The sequence below is a fragment of the Metopolophium dirhodum genome, chromosome 2 (genome assembly GCF_019925205.1).
Source record: "Metopolophium dirhodum isolate CAU chromosome 2, ASM1992520v1, whole genome shotgun sequence".
In the NCBI taxonomy this organism is placed as follows: Eukaryota; Metazoa; Arthropoda; class Insecta; order Hemiptera; family Aphididae; genus Metopolophium; species Metopolophium dirhodum.
In genome coordinates this window covers 3464480-3481208 of record NC_083561.1, presented here as the reverse complement: position 1 = coordinate 3481208, position 16729 = coordinate 3464480, and the positions used below count along the sequence as shown (strand labels likewise).

Below are 16729 nucleotides of genomic sequence, written 5' to 3'. Positions count from 1 at the left end.
ACGGAAAATAGAACTGTTCGGTATAATATTATAATGTAATAATAATATTATGTTTACAAGCATGCACCTACTGTGCGGTAATGAATATCCCTTGATTTCTCGAGAACTCGTATAATACAGCAATGTATAATAATATATCATTTTTATAGCCGTTCAGTCGTACGTATAATATATGGATATATACCTAGCTATATCATACACCCGTGACGGAGGAAAAGACCAGAACATTTGAGAATAGGTACCTATGGTATTATGGAAGGTACGCGTGGAGTTAGTCTCGGCCGTTTTAATAACGATTTCGAAAAGCGAAGTTTGTATGATATTTTTGCCGTAAACGGATGAAAATTGAAACCAAAGGAATCCGACGCACGAATAGTTTTCAAACATGTTAACGTAAAGCATTATGATAAAGCAATTAAAAATCCATAATAACATAATATAGTACAATCGTTCAACAGAGTATTATTATTATATTATAACGACGTATCCACTTTGGTAAATCGACAAAAATAACAAGAATTCCACGAGTGTATAATATATATGCACACGGCAGAGATAATAAATAGCTATAGACTCGCATGTATTGGATTTCAAAATTATTTTTACGAGACCGGGCCGCGCCCCGCTTATTCGCGGAAAAACGTCGAAATGACATTATCTCTAAATGACATTAAATCTCTTCTGGCAAAGCTTTGCAGCGGTGCAGAGCGATGACGCGGCACGCACGCAAAACAACTCTGTCGGATTATTATTTCAATAACGAACGGCAAAACACGCGCGCCGAGTGTGCAGTACTTACACGTTATTATTATTATTATTGTTATTAACGTCGTAGCGTTATTACAATTGACCGCCGCGGGTCGGATTTCGTCGGTCATACCGAATAAAATACCGGCAAATCGCGGCGAAACCGAAGCGCGCGGGGATCCGTAGGCCGTCGCGGCGTCGCGAGCCGGCACCCTCCACGCGTGTCGACGTAATATCATCACAATAATAATAATAATAATAATAAGACGGATTATTAGCCGCGCGAGATTAAAAACGGAGTAGAGCGGAATATCATACACGCGCATATACGATAATAATGCATGTGGAGTTTGAAAATCAGGTTTTCAACAATGTTATATAAAAGCGGCTATAGCGGCTGCGCTGCATTCGCGATTTGTCGTGGCCGGCAGGCCGGGTACACGTACATATACAGGTACGCGCGCGCGACCCGAACAAAGACAAGTAAATAAATAAACGAGCCGAATGCACGCCGCCGCCGCCGAAGCATCACACACGACAAAGGTCAATGTGTTTCGTATATATTAGATGTGTGTGTGTGTGTGTGTGTGTGTGTGTGTGTGTGTGTGTGTGTGTGTGTGTGCGCGTGTGTGCGTGTTATGTAAAACGATATAGCCACGTCGCGGTGTAGGGGCTTAAAATATTATCCTCCAGCTCAATATAGCGGGGGCGGGGGAATACAATAATATTATAATAAGAGAATTAAAAAAAAAAAAATCTTCTCGAACGATACCATAACTGCAGCGGCAACATCGTACACAAATACATAATACATAATATCTATAGACTATAGGTAATAATAATGTATGATATTATACATTGCAGGTAACACAGCTCCGAGACGATAGCTGCCTACTTTAAGTCTATGAACGCGACAGACGGAATTCTATAATAATATTATATATATTGTTAGATTACGTCGTCCTATATAATATAATATAATAATACCTACGTCGTGCGATGAACTCATGAATGAACGAACGGATATAATATAACGTCATAATATATATATATATATATTATTCTGTGGTATATACTCTCGGTTTCGCGCAAACGATGTCGCCGTATAGTATTATACCGGGACTTGGATGACGATCGCGGCGGCGTACTCAACTACAATATTATTATCAACTATAGTCACTGTGGATAGTCTAGTGGAAAGTCGGAAAAAAAAACGGAAAAATCAAAACGGACAATGGCGCCTATTATATATCATTATTATTATAGGCGGCGGCGGGAGTGTGTGCGTCATAATATAATAATATCCTCTCGACGATGGAGGTCCGCGGCGGTGTAATGAACTAGAACAGCAGTGTTGATGTCGAATTATATAGCAATCGTCTGCTGCAGTCGTTTATCAGACCGTGGAAACCCAGTTGCGCCGGACGCGTCTCGAGATTAAGCATCAGTATGTTTCCGACCGAATCATCGTCATCATCATCATCATCATCGTCGTCATCATCATCGCCGTGGTCGACATTGAGCCCATGTAAAAACGTATTGCGCTGGGAATAAAATGTGATCGTTTTCAGGGTTACTGCGGCTAAATGCTAATACGATTTTTAAAAAAAATTAAATGATTATTCACCCGATAAGTCTGCATAGTTTATGTGTTACGTCGAATGTCGTTCGTTTTACTGTTTGCGCTTTCAAATGTTTTCGCGTAATTATGTGTATATAATATATTATGGTAATTTATTTCAGAAATTCGATATCTTTCAAATTTCAATTATTTGTGTTCCGAGAAATCAAATATATAAATTCTTGTATGTATATATTGTATACCTACTGCAATATATATTATCAAAACAATGGACACATAAAATAGTGGTTTCGACGAAGACGCCGAATAGCTTAACGAAAAAAAAATATGTATCGTCTATATTTTTTTTTTTTTTTTTTTTAATTAACTATGGTACAATCTGAATTTAATTACTTTTTACAAGCACAAGTGATATTTAGGTTAATATAAAATAAGATATAATAAATTAAATTAGCTAATCTTACAGAGAAGGGGAACTTTTTTGAACATAATTTGATATGCAACTTCATGGCGTGCAATAGAGCAGTTAGACCATCAGTAGGTCACGATACATAGTCCTATGTTAGGATGACGATAGAAATTGTTTGTATTATTTATTATTAGTTGACATTTTTGGTTTTTGTGAGACTTGAGACTTTTAGAGAACAGTTGCGACTGGTGGAAGTGATATATCTAAGTGGATTCATCAAGGAATTTAAGCAGTGAGATTTCATTGTTGTTGATAGGAGTAGGATTTGGATTGAATGATTGGTAACCTTATTTTTACATTTGAGTACGATTGTGGTCTTATCGTGTTTTCAGTGTCTGGGTGTTCGGGATTGGCTATAGAGTTATAGAGTTGGATAGCGGCGGTTGTTGACGTTTTTGGTTTGAGATGTTGTTGCGTTTGCGGCTCAGTGTTTGTTACCGTACACAATTTGCAGGTGGCAGGGTGTGTTCCTTTGCATAAAACTCATTTTGCTGAGAGATTCGGTGATTTTCTGCGAGAGTTGGATGGTTAAGTTTCCACACATTTGAGACACATGGAAATATATGCACGCGGTAGGTTCGTGTGTAGTCATAGTTTGGAAATATTGACGCTGTGGTAATTGTCGTATTTTGTAGGGGGTCTTCTACTTTAATGTTTTTGAGTAAAAGAGAACATGTGGTGATGGAAAAAATAGTATATGTACGCGCAAAATATGCACGTACGCACGACCGCAATAAATACATTTTAATTTATAAATATAATGATCGCGAACACCTTCTAAGGGTAAACTATTATTCAGCTCATGGTAGTACTCTATGCCTGGGTATGGTCACGATAATTGCGTCTGGAGAGACAAATCGCATACATGTCAAATCGTCGGCCACAAGCCGGTTGTGTGCGTTTCTCGTCTTGCAACAGGAGCGTCCGTAGAGTCAGCGTCCCTGTGCGTTTTCGTATAATATTATTATTTATTGTATGCGAACAACACCGGAGATTTGCGAACGATGACGCACTTTGTTGTTGTTGCTATACGTAATAACGGTTTATTTTGATATTGCCACGCGCAGAGCTAGGCACACAGCATACTGCAGTATTATTATACTTTATAATACACGACGAGTACACTCTATACGTACCTCCCTATTGTAATATTCACAACCAACAATACCGTTGCGTGTATATCGTCGTTCGTTAAAGATATTGAAACGAAATAATTAATAACAAAGACAAAGATATATTGGGGGAACGTGAGAATTTTATAATCAGAGATAATAATAATTACACAATACATTATGTTGTATAATAGTATATCGCATACGGCCTACAAACGACATTGAAAAATCTCGAATATCCGAAATTTATAAAACTCAAATGTGTAGGTATACCCGGTACGTATATTATCAAATCTAACCTAAACGAATTTTAAATTATTTTACAGTAATAATTTCGAATGCTCCACTTTAGTTATAAAATCACAAATACTCAATACTTCAACTCGAAAAACAATTATAAGAATAGCTATACATAATATTATAATAGGTACTGTATAATATAGTATGAGCATTCTACGATTCACGCAAGTAGACGGGATTGACGGACATAATAATATACGTCGTTTCAAGAGATTTAAACGCGTCGAAAGCGTAAAAAAATTAGTATAATTTTCAAAACGATAATATCCATTCGCGTATACCACATAATCGGTATGCAAATGAGCAGCAGTGGCAATTAACCAGCGTTGAAATGGCGGTGGCAGAGCGTTTTCGCGGGCGCGCGCGCGCTCGTCTGTGGTTTTTGTTCACCGCGCTTCATAATAATTATCATTATTGCGAGGGGAATGACCAATGAGAGTACTATTATTTTATTTTACTACCATAATATTACTAGTACTACTGAATACAGACGCACAAACCAACACACACAAGCGCGTGCGCGCGTTTCTTTCCATCTAATTAATACAAATTAACAGCGGGCGGTATAGGCACAATCGTATGCGTTTTCCGACAGCTCTTCTCGGCCCGAACGACAACCGGTTGCGCGCATTGACTCGTCGTCGTCATCGTCCTCCCTCCTCCTACACCCCTCTCATCAGCCCCCACCCCTCCCCCCACGTCGTCATTATTTGTCGGACGATTTTATCCACTGCGGGGGTTTTGAATTCAATCATACATGGTGTTTTTAGTCAACACACATTGATGGGTCACCGTCTCGCTAAATAAGTTAAAAATGTGTTTAGTTTTGATTTATGTCCGTCGTAGTTTTTCAAAAGACCCAAACAATGATTACCGCATTACTCGTATAAACTCAATCTGCAGTGTCGTAGATTTTCTTATATTGCATGGTAACTGCGATCTGCTGCAGTTAATAGTTTCTATACGAAAATCTTATACCACATATATTTTTTTTTAAGTTTTAATTTACGGGCCGTTAAAATATTTTATTCAGTTAAGTGTTTACTGATTAACGCGGTAATTGAATCATCCGGTATAATAATATATTATAATTTATAATACACCTATGTTCCCGTATAGAACCCACATGGTACGTATGCATATATTTCCTCCGTCACGGCTTCCGAACTCCTATATTATATTATACTGTACGAACGATAGGATACATGACTCGTTAAATTATAATATTTGGCGCAAAGTGTTTCGACGATAAATTATAATTTCCGAATTTGCAGAAGAAAGTAGGTACCTCAATAATATACGCACACACTTCACACTACCATGACGTAAACAATTTATATTATTGCTAAATTGGCAATTTTTTTTTTTTTAAAAAAACGCCCCCGTCGCTCCAGAGTTCATATTTTCTACACTCGTTATCGCGATCGAAATATTAATATATTACGCGTTCGACAATGAAATAGTAAGCTCGTCCGGTGTGTAAAACGTACACACAGAGATTACAATAAAGGCGCTGCAGCTCATAGACACTTACAACACGCGTATAGGGTAGGAGTAAATGTTATATTATATTCTTACGACGTCAGTGTCAAGGCTACGCGGGGGACGGGTACACGTTGGCTATGATAATAATGTATACGAGGGATATGTTATTATTATTATTATATAATAATTGTAAAATAATAATATATTGTTCGAGGTGCGTGCGACACCTACGACGACGACGACGACGGTGTACGTATATAATATTATAATGGCTGTATATTATTATTATATGGGTACTGCACGGAGAGCACTTCAGAGAAAGCGCATACGCTATACCGGCTATAAGCCGCACTGTAGCAATATATTATTATATTGTAATAATACGGAGATTATTATTACTGTTATTGTTATTATTTAAATGAAATATAATATTATTATGTACACGCCACACAGATGTTTACGCGCACGTACTGTGTCCATTGTCTCGAGACAATTTTTTTTCGTCGTTATTTCTATTTATTTATTTTTCACATTAAATGGGTTATAAATTATGGCAACGTCCCCGAGAGAATATCGCACGGACAACCACAGCGTGTTGCGAAACGATCGACGGTAGACGAGGGAGATAAAATCCCAGACGACGTTTTTGTAATAATATTATGTATACGTACGAATATAATAATAATAATATATAATATTATATAGTGTGTATATATTATAATATGATCGGCGGACAGCCTGCAGAAATGGCTATATGTACACCGCAGACGAGTCAGTGAGCCGCCACGCATTACTCCTGGACGAAATTACAATATAAAAGTCATCGGGCCATTCGACGATGCGATAATTTATAACACAAGACGATAACACGTTATACAGCTAGAACGCATAATCGGCACTCGTTACGATGTGGATCGCGTGAACTGCACCGTTAAAATGGTAATTTCGACGGCGGTGATACGCGCAGAGGTGAAGAAACGAAAAATCCTAAGACCTTGGATTATGAAATAGAAAAGTTAATAGGTATAATAGGGAACCAAGAGAAAAAGCGGAAATACAAACAACTTTTAAAAATATTATACAACTTTCCTTTAGGAATAGCCGCCGGACAGGCTAAATAAATTCCAGTCAACTTGAAAATTTGCATGTACATATGTATAATATTATAATTTATATTGTGATATTATTATCGGGTCAATTACTCTATCAAGAATGATTCCTTAAATAACCATATACAAAAAAAAAAAAAAATAACCAATTTGTTTGTTCAAAACTTGATTTTAAGTCGTAACAACATGTCTTTGTAAGGACTTAAAGAGATAAAATAATAAATCTGAAAAATAATAACACAAAACTATTACCTATATAGAGAAACAATATTCCAACTTGCTAATGAATTATTCATGTATTTTTACTTTCGTGGTTTTCGAAAATTGAATTACATTAGACGTTATGTATGTGGACATGAATTATAGTAGGTAGAGAAAATGAGAAGTATAAAGGAAATATAAATTAAATTAAAAGTCTTCCATTTTCCTGCGGTATACTAAATATTGTAAAGTGAAATGGTTTTAAAATGAGAGACGTATTTAAATAATTCTTGTCCAAGCCCCCAAGGCAATATAACATATAGACGCCTTTCATAAATTTAACGTGAATAGGAAATTTGAATTGTATAATGGAAAAATAAGAAAATGATTATTTACTGACCATATATAATGCCTATTTTATAAGTCATTGTAGTCGCAGGAAAAATATTCTTACACTTCATAAATTCATCTTCTGGTAGCTATAGAATACTTGTAGAGCACACAGTTTCCAGTTTTCCATTATTTATTGTTAATAACACAATTATTCATCATTTGAATCAATAAAAATGTTTTTACTGATGTCGGCCACTTTGATTAATTTTTACTTTCCGAATCTTGTGAATGTATATAGGTACACTTTGCTTTATTTCATTTTGTCCTGCAGATTAAAATAATAATATCGTTGACGTACTATAACCGCATGATGTGGTGTTGAACCGATTAAAAAAACTTGATCTACTCAAAAACTTTAATTAACTATTTTTATAACTACAAAATAACGTTACAACAAAATATATCCTGTTAAGAATCTTAGACGACTCTAATCTTCGTTATTATAACATGTTGTACGCTTAGAATTCAGTCGTAAGTATACCTATACATTACTATTATGTGTGTGTCGGGATTTAATTCTCGAAAAACGTTTCGTTTGGACACACTAAATTAAAACAGCGTTTACGTGTGTTTACAATAGCCGCGATATTCGTATTACCATTTCGATTTTATCACGACTCGCCAGCCGGACGTCAAATTATTAATCTCTAGTGTTTTACCACGAAATCACACTACTACCGGAGCAGCCGCGGGCCGCTGCCCATCCCCGGTTATGCCTATTCGACCGGGTGTGCACTTGAGTGGTGGCCATTCATATATTACCTTAGGTATATATACACATATTATGATTACCATGGGAAATGAGTATGTTGCAAGGTCACCAAGGACCAGATGTTGTGTAACGATATTTTCGGCTATTAACCCGATTTCAAATTAACAAATAAGCCACGCGAACACCCATATACTTCATAATATAATATATTTCCTTACATCTCCTCCTATCCTATATACCCACCGACCGTCACCCGAAGCCCACTTCCCGCACACTATGGTATTATGGTATTTTTCTTTTCTTTCGTGTTATTTATTTATATTATATACGCGCGGTAAACACTTTCGACCGCGTACATAATCGATTTGACTCGGAATGACCATCGACCGTATCTTCGCCGCTCTATCGTGGACAAATAATATGATAGTAGCTGCAGCCTGCAGGTACATCGACTATCGTCTTCGTATTAATAATAGTTATAATCATATGATATAATTCAACCGTTTGGAATATTGACGGGAACAACGGGCTTGAAGAGAGAGGGGGGGGGGGGGAGCAAGATTTATTGTCGTCCCAAGTCCATTATTCCTCCTGCGCGCCCTAATCGTCTCGGAGTGAACTCAAACGGGTATAGAGTGATCATTGTGCTCGAAAAATATGTATCGATTCGATTTTTATATACATTTTATTTGTCCGTTATATAATATGAATGTCTGTATATTGTTGTAACTTGTAGCTGAACGCGACTGTGCATATTAAACAATGTTAGCACAAAAGCTTTATTATCTTTTAGCTTATTGAAAGAAGTAAGTACAAACATCATCTAGTTATATCATCATATTATATGAGATGATATAAGTGACGTATTTACAGGGGGTCCATTGGCCCCATAAACACCTATCTAAGGATCTGGTTAATATATTTTGTGATAATATATAGGTTGTACATGTGTTTGGAAAATTAACTGGACCCCATCCATGTAAAATTCCTAAATACGCCACTGATCATACATAGTTATAATAATTATTATAATTAACGCAAACGTTTAATTATTATGATAATATGTATGTAAATCAGCGTTAGAAGACAGAACATAGAGAACAATGAACATCCGTGTATTTTTATTTTTTTACGTGCGATTTGTACTAGGTATAAGCTGCATAATATGAGAGTACATTATCAAAAGTATTAAGTACCTATTTATCTACATAATGTATTATGATTAATTGGGATCGAAAATCAACGAAAAATCCACAATGCTGAAGATAAACAAAATAATTCTAATATAATATAATCTCTTAGTTGTTGTTATTATCTACTATATGTATTATTAAATATTATGAAAATAAATGTATGAATATGGCAACGTAAGCGTGCAGTTTTACGTTTTTAGCTTCATCAGAACATTTTTGTTTCAATATGCCTTATTGGTCTGTGTCCAAATTTTGTACGCGTGTTTGCGTGAACAACCTCATGTCAAAATATATCATGCTGATCGATTAATCCAATTTAAATTAATCGCACATACAGAAAAAATAATGGATAATCAATTTTCTATTCTTATTTGATGATTATGTACAGGTACCAAAAGAACAAAAAAAATAAATATTTCGATGTATTAATTATTAGGTACCTACATACCCATATAGGTACTGCCTGAACTGTATAATATAAATATGTATGGAACAGATCGATGGCTATAACGGTTCTAAATCTAAAAAATATTTTCAATGTGATAGAAAAATAGGCTCGAAAATAGGTCATAAGCTAAACTAGCATGAGAATATCTTATATGTATAAGACAATTATTAGTAAATACTGAATACATCAAAATATATTAAAAGATTAGATGAACTGATTTTTTTTTAATGCTAACACGTGTGTATAATATTATGTAGTATTGTAGTTAGGTCACACTTCGAACGTAAGTTTGTTAGCCGGGGTCATAGTTAGATCCTTTAAACATTATACATGATAACACACAACGTCTATTAGGTGATCCAGATGGTATCACAACAGTGGCACCGCGACTAGGTTATTCTATTCCTCACTTCTCTCGGTCTGCAACTTTTAAGCGGAGATGTGATAATATACTGCAGTATGAAGGAACCCATACAGTATAATGGACGGCGCGTGGATTTTTAACTTTAGAATTCGTGCGCTACTCGGAGCATAATTAAAAAGGCGGAGATGGAGATCGTGAGTGGAGAAAACGCCGGCAAGGGGACGACTTCCTACTTAGTATAATCGTCAAAGACTATATAGGTAGGTACGTATGGACGGTATTATGTACTATGTACGTATCCGAGATGTGTGCCCGGTGTCAATGACTGATAATACACACACACGCACACACACACACACACTACACAAATACACAGAACCTACCTTTGAAATATTAAAAGAAATAGAAGGAGAACAAATTCTCTGGACCCGAAAAGCCGTTTTGAAGAGACCGACGGGAGATTTGTATTATATGTTTTTTTGTTTTGCATGTATAACACGTATTGTATAACATAAGGGAGTACTCTACATAACTCTTTTCATTGAATCCGATTTCATTGTTTCGTAAGAGAAAAAAAAATGTTTATTGTCGCCATTAAACGCAACAAGTAATTACTTTTCGTGCCTTGGGCCGTTTTTCATCGAACAAAAAAAAAAAAAATTAAGTAGTATCTACATGTGAGAGTACCTACAGGTACAGCTTCCTCCGAGAATAAAAAAAAATTAATATATTAAACACATACAGTACATATGTTATACGCCGAACAGTTTGATTCTACTGCTAAGCATTTCAAGGGCTACTCGCAAACACTGCGAGAGAATAATAAATGTAAAACGTTGCATTAATAAATTGATTCAATCCAGTCATTTATACATGGATTAGGTTGAGACACTTTTTCATTAGACGTAACAGAACGTATAGATTTGAACCCAGGCCCCATTGTAGTCATCAATGTCAAAATATTTAATTGTTAATGATAAATTATAATACTGAATGGTTAGTTTAATTGTAATGTTTTGTTATCCTTTGACGTTCAAACCTGTTGTGTATTATGAAATAAATTACTTTTGGATAAACTAAAAAGTAGTGTAAGTAACAACGAATGATGACTAATGTATTTACTATATTTTTTATACATTTATACATTATTGTGGTGCTGGGAATAAAATCATATTATTAATTATTTAGATTTTTAAGAAAAATAAACTTTTATATATTTAATTTAAGTTTTTAGTTTTAGAGTATTTTAAAAATAATTAGATGTATAATATTAAATAATATTTTTTATACATTTATACATTATTGTGGTGCTGGGAATAAAATCATATTATTAATTATTTAGATTTTTAAGAAAAATAAACTTTTATATATTTAATTTAAGTTTTTGGTTTTAGAGTATTTTAAAAATAATTAGATGTATACGTTGTATAAAATATACTATCAAAATATGATTAATCATAAAAAAATATTTTTAAGCTGGTCGAAAACTAGATTATAATTTATATATTTAATTAATCAAACATTTTTAAAGCACGTGTTCAAACGAAAAATATATGAAAACAATTAAATCGTGATAGTTTTCTTAAAAGTTGTTAAAAATTAAATTACTTTTTCAATTCTATTATTCAATAAGCACATACCAATATACTATTAAAACCTCAGTAAAATATTGTTTATTTATTTTTAATGATTTTTCTGTTTGATGTCTTTTTAGAGAGCTACGACGCAGTATGGTCAAATAATAATAATATAATATAATATAATATTGTGTTTAGTGGTGTACACATATAAAAATCTCAGATGTATTAAAATCTTAATAAAACAAATGTCGTCATACTATGGATAATTAAATCGCAATAAGCATTAACCTTTCATAGTTGATGCTCTGCGTATAGACGGTATACCTCCCTATAATAAATTAATATAAGCGTCTCAACAATAAACAATAAATGTTTGTAAAAAATAAAATAAAACTCATATAGAATGGTACAAATATAATAAACTATACACCGAAGTAAAATAAAAAACGTTAGTAAATTGCAAATTTTTAATGATAATTTTGTTCTCAGAAACATGTACACCTATTAACTTACAAATACCTACAAAATGAATGTCATTATACAAAATTGGAATTTAAATTAGTATTGTAGAAAATTACTCCATGCCTATTATTATTAAATTCATTATTATATACGAATTCGATTATTTTTTTTACGTTAGTAATATTTTTTAAATATTTAGGTTTATTTTATAACACAATTTTGATTGGATACAGATATTTTTTAAAAATCACTTTTTAAACAATTTAATAAATATAACCATTTTACTCTATAAATTCCTATTTTATTATTATTTCAAAAATACATTATAATATTATCGTGTACCTACACAAGAAATATTAGTTATTTTATAAATTACAGAAATGTAAGTATTGTACATCAAACTGGTTTTAGATTAAGATAATCGTATAAAGCGATTATATACATAGTATGAATTTTGGATACACAATGCATTATTAACCCAATACGCGTATTGAAGGAACACACAATAACCTGTAAAGGACAGTCCATACCAAGAATATGTCAATATTCACTAAGATCTATTGAAATTATTATTTTTATTATATTTTAAACCCACTTGAATTTGATTTTTTCTAGATACTATATTGTGTTGTTAATCCAAGTATCCGGAAATGACATTGTGATATATCAGGAAAAATAATATTTTACAATAATAATTCTTTAAGGGCTATTGGTACATTATGGTTCTCCTATTGTTGTTCGAGCGAAAATAAGGACAAGGATATAAAATCTGAGAACAAAAAAATAACAACATAATGTCTCCAGAGCACATATCGATTCGTGAGTTCATTTATCCCCCGACCTACAGCGAGAACAATGTCCAGACCGTATTTCTCTCCCCTCGCCACCCCCCCCAGGCGTCCGGTATTATATTATCTATTCGTAAAATCTCTTAGTGGACCTGCTTCTTCTCGATGCCATGAATGTCTCTTGATTTATGGGACGACCTCCGGCCAATGCGAGTATTGTCATGAACATTATACACATACCTTTTGCACATATGAACACACACGTACACATATACAAACACGATGGTAGTTGTCAAGTTAAAAAAAAGAAGTACTCAATATTAAATATTAACCATACTGAACTGAATCCACAATTATTATTAAGTACCGGATGACTAAATAGTAAATACATAGTACTTATAAGTTATAAATTATAATTATTAACTTACGATTTTACGATTCGTATAATAAAATTGATTATTATATTTATACATGTAAATGGTTATTATTTGGTTATCCTATGGATTTATTATAATTTTACTAAATCGTACTACAACTAGATTAATCATTTTGACTATTCTTATGTTTCAAAATATCGGTAATATTTTTATAATATGTACCATAAGATATCCAATATAACAATACACTTTGACCTTCATTCGTCAAAATGTACCTACCTATAGATATTTGGGTCATTTTACCGAATTATATTATTAGTTACCATACGTAATTTAACTTTGTAACGCTCAAGGGACTGGGAAATCAATTCGGCGCACAATTCAATTTTAATACATATTCAATACAACACACTGTGCGTAAGTAATCCGTTCATACATAATGTAACCCAGGGAGAGACTTAAACGCAGTGACAATATACGGAGGAGGTTGACGACCGGTGCTAAAGAATATATTTTTTTTTAATAGAAAAAAGTCATAAATATACAATTTAACGAATTAAAGAATTCAAAAGAAAAATAATATATCATATTATTACTACCGATTTACTGAGAGAATAAACAAAATAACAAAATAAAATACAAAATACTGACAACGATAGTCAAAAATAAAACGTAAAGAAAGAATGTGTGTGTTTATAGTCTTTACTCTTTAAACAACTCTAGGGATAAAAAAATATGATTAGGAATAATATTTTACCTTTAAGACAATTATCACATATTATTGTTAATAAAATATCCTTAGTTGAAATTTTATTTCTCTAAAAACTGAATTTTATAATAAATAGTTATCTATAATGCAATTGTTGAACACTATATTTATCAGTTAAATTATCACACATCACAATAATATCTTGTTTAAAGATGATTTCATTTTATAAATTGTTATAATATATTATGCACAAAAAGTAGTAATAGAAAAAAATTATTTAAGTTTTGAACTAAAATAAAAGTTTGGGTATATTTAAAAAATAACTTTTTCCGTTACTAAATTATGTACATATTTAATAACTACATTCTTGTATTTACGACATTATACCTCTTAACCCTCAAATTATGATATAATTTATATTATTGTCCGTAGTAAATTACTTCATTTAAAATTAACAAAATAATGAATACAAATAAAATAAAATGATCCGTTATAATCATATAAAGATTTATTATGAATTTTCGGTCGTGAAATAAAATATTTTTAAAAAGAAAGAGTCACCATCAGCTAATCGGCACCTAACACAAGATTCTGCTCGGTCACGCTCTAATTTTGCCGGTAAAACGCGTATAAAAGTAATTTCCAAAAACAAAACAAATTCGAATTCCTAACGAATGTAATAATCATTGACTAATAAAACGTTAAACGACATTTGCATCTCTTAACATTTAATAATGACAGAGCTTCGTCAACACAATCATTTTTTTTTAGTTCAAATAGGTAATTACATAAAATTGTTAGTTACATTTTATTAAGTTGGATCAACTTTAAAATTGAATAACTCGGTGGTAATGATTCAGCATTAATTATTGGTTTTATTAAAATGCTATAATAATAGTAGTGCGTTTTCTGAAACTTACGATTAAATATGTAATAAATTATCTGGAGTAGATAATATTATGTTTCGTCAATCGACAACTTCACCTCTTGTCCTGCGTTTTCTTATTCATATAAAAAAAAAAGTTAAATAAAAAATTCATAAACCAGTGACACAAAAAATTACGACTATACAAAAATAAAAATAAAATTATTGAACACGATTCGGCGAAGCACGTGCAATTGGTGTACGCGAGAACGAGTGGTGGTGGTTGACACGCGGCGCGCGTGTGAGTGGGCCGACGCGCAAGAAGATACTGAGTAGGTAACCGACTGCTCACGCGCTGCGTTCGTTTTGTAACCATAGCTGTGGGTTACCACGGTTTCCCCGATGACTCTCGGGACTCGAGAGGAGTACTCATTTTCATTGGACGGTCGTCTCGGTAAAAAAAAAAAAAAAACATGATTCAAGATATTATAAAGGTAGTCTTAAAAAAATATTTTATTTATTTCTGTACTTAAATCACACCCTTTCACGAAAGAAATATTTTTGATGGTTTTACTTGAACGTTTAATCTTATTTTTGTACTTACGGGTTACGACGATACCGCTTGCTACTAGCTGCATATTATAATACATGGGTATTTCTCGCATATCCGTTATTAATAATATCTAAGATTATAATTTTTCTCAGTTTTGGATTTTATATTATACAATTCAACTCGTTTGGAGATTTTAAACCATTAAGTATATGTATGTTCATATTTCATGTTTATGTTTAACACATAGATAACACAATATATTTTTTCTTATTATTTTATTTATAATTTTAGATTCTGAGCGGAGCGAGTTGTTTTACAATGGTGTTTATATTTTATTTTATTATTTTATTTTTTATCCTGTAAACAAAATTTCTACAAGGAGAAGTGCTTCGATTTCAACATATAGTACCTTCTTATCTTTTAGCAAATTGGATCAAGATGGTACTTTAGAGTATAGTTATTTAATGCCACGGGAAAAACTACTGACAAATTACGAAAAACCACTTAAAATGGGATTTTAATTTCTAACGACTTGTCTATCACCGTAGCACGAATAAAAAAATATAATATTATAATATTAATTCTACTTAAAGGCTATAATAAATAATAAAAATTTAAAAAATCCAGACTAAACCGTCTCCAATCGGAATCGTTTTTCTTATACAATGATATTATATCATTGAATTCATGTTTAATACAATCAATTATACATTGTCCCACTTGTAACCTACTGTACAGCAGAACGACATCCACTTACCCGCTTTTTATATATACGATCTAGATATAATAAATTATTTTGAAAGCAATAGCCATCATTTTTATTATAAATCCTAACTTTAAATTGTGTATAAGTAGGTATTAGGTAATATTTTAGTATAAAACAAAATAAATTACAGATACTTATTTCTATAATATTTTGAATTATTTTTCTTTGATTATTGATAATATAAACAATTTTGTTCATCAAAAAACACTATAATTCAATTTCAACATTTTTTCTCCGAACGTAGTGTTGTATACTACTCTAACTTCAATAAACTACCTACTACCTACCTACCTGTTATATTATGTGCATTTGAATCTTTTTTTCAAAAACATAATGCACATCGTGAATTGACATCTTTCGTACGTACCCATATTTTTCATTATAATAAAGAAAAAAAATCAGATAGTAACTACCCTAAGAAATTTAATCTATTCTTGTATCAACATTCTATATAATGCGTATTTACCCAAATAAACATGTCTTAGAATTGAATAAGGTGAGTATGTCTAACTAT

The 16729-nt window shown here is 32.5% G+C and overlaps 1 protein-coding gene across 1 annotated transcript in view; it reads right to left on the bottom strand.

Moving 5' to 3' along the window:
* Positions 1-15256, bottom strand: part of LOC132938312 (uncharacterized) — a 77527-nt gene extending 62271 nt beyond the window's left edge. The window contains exon 1 of the mRNA XM_061005080.1: positions 14952-15256. The gene's annotated coding sequence lies outside the window, so the exon portion shown is untranslated. The remainder of the gene's footprint in view (positions 1-14951) is intronic.
* Positions 15257-16729: the final 1473 nt, after the last annotated feature.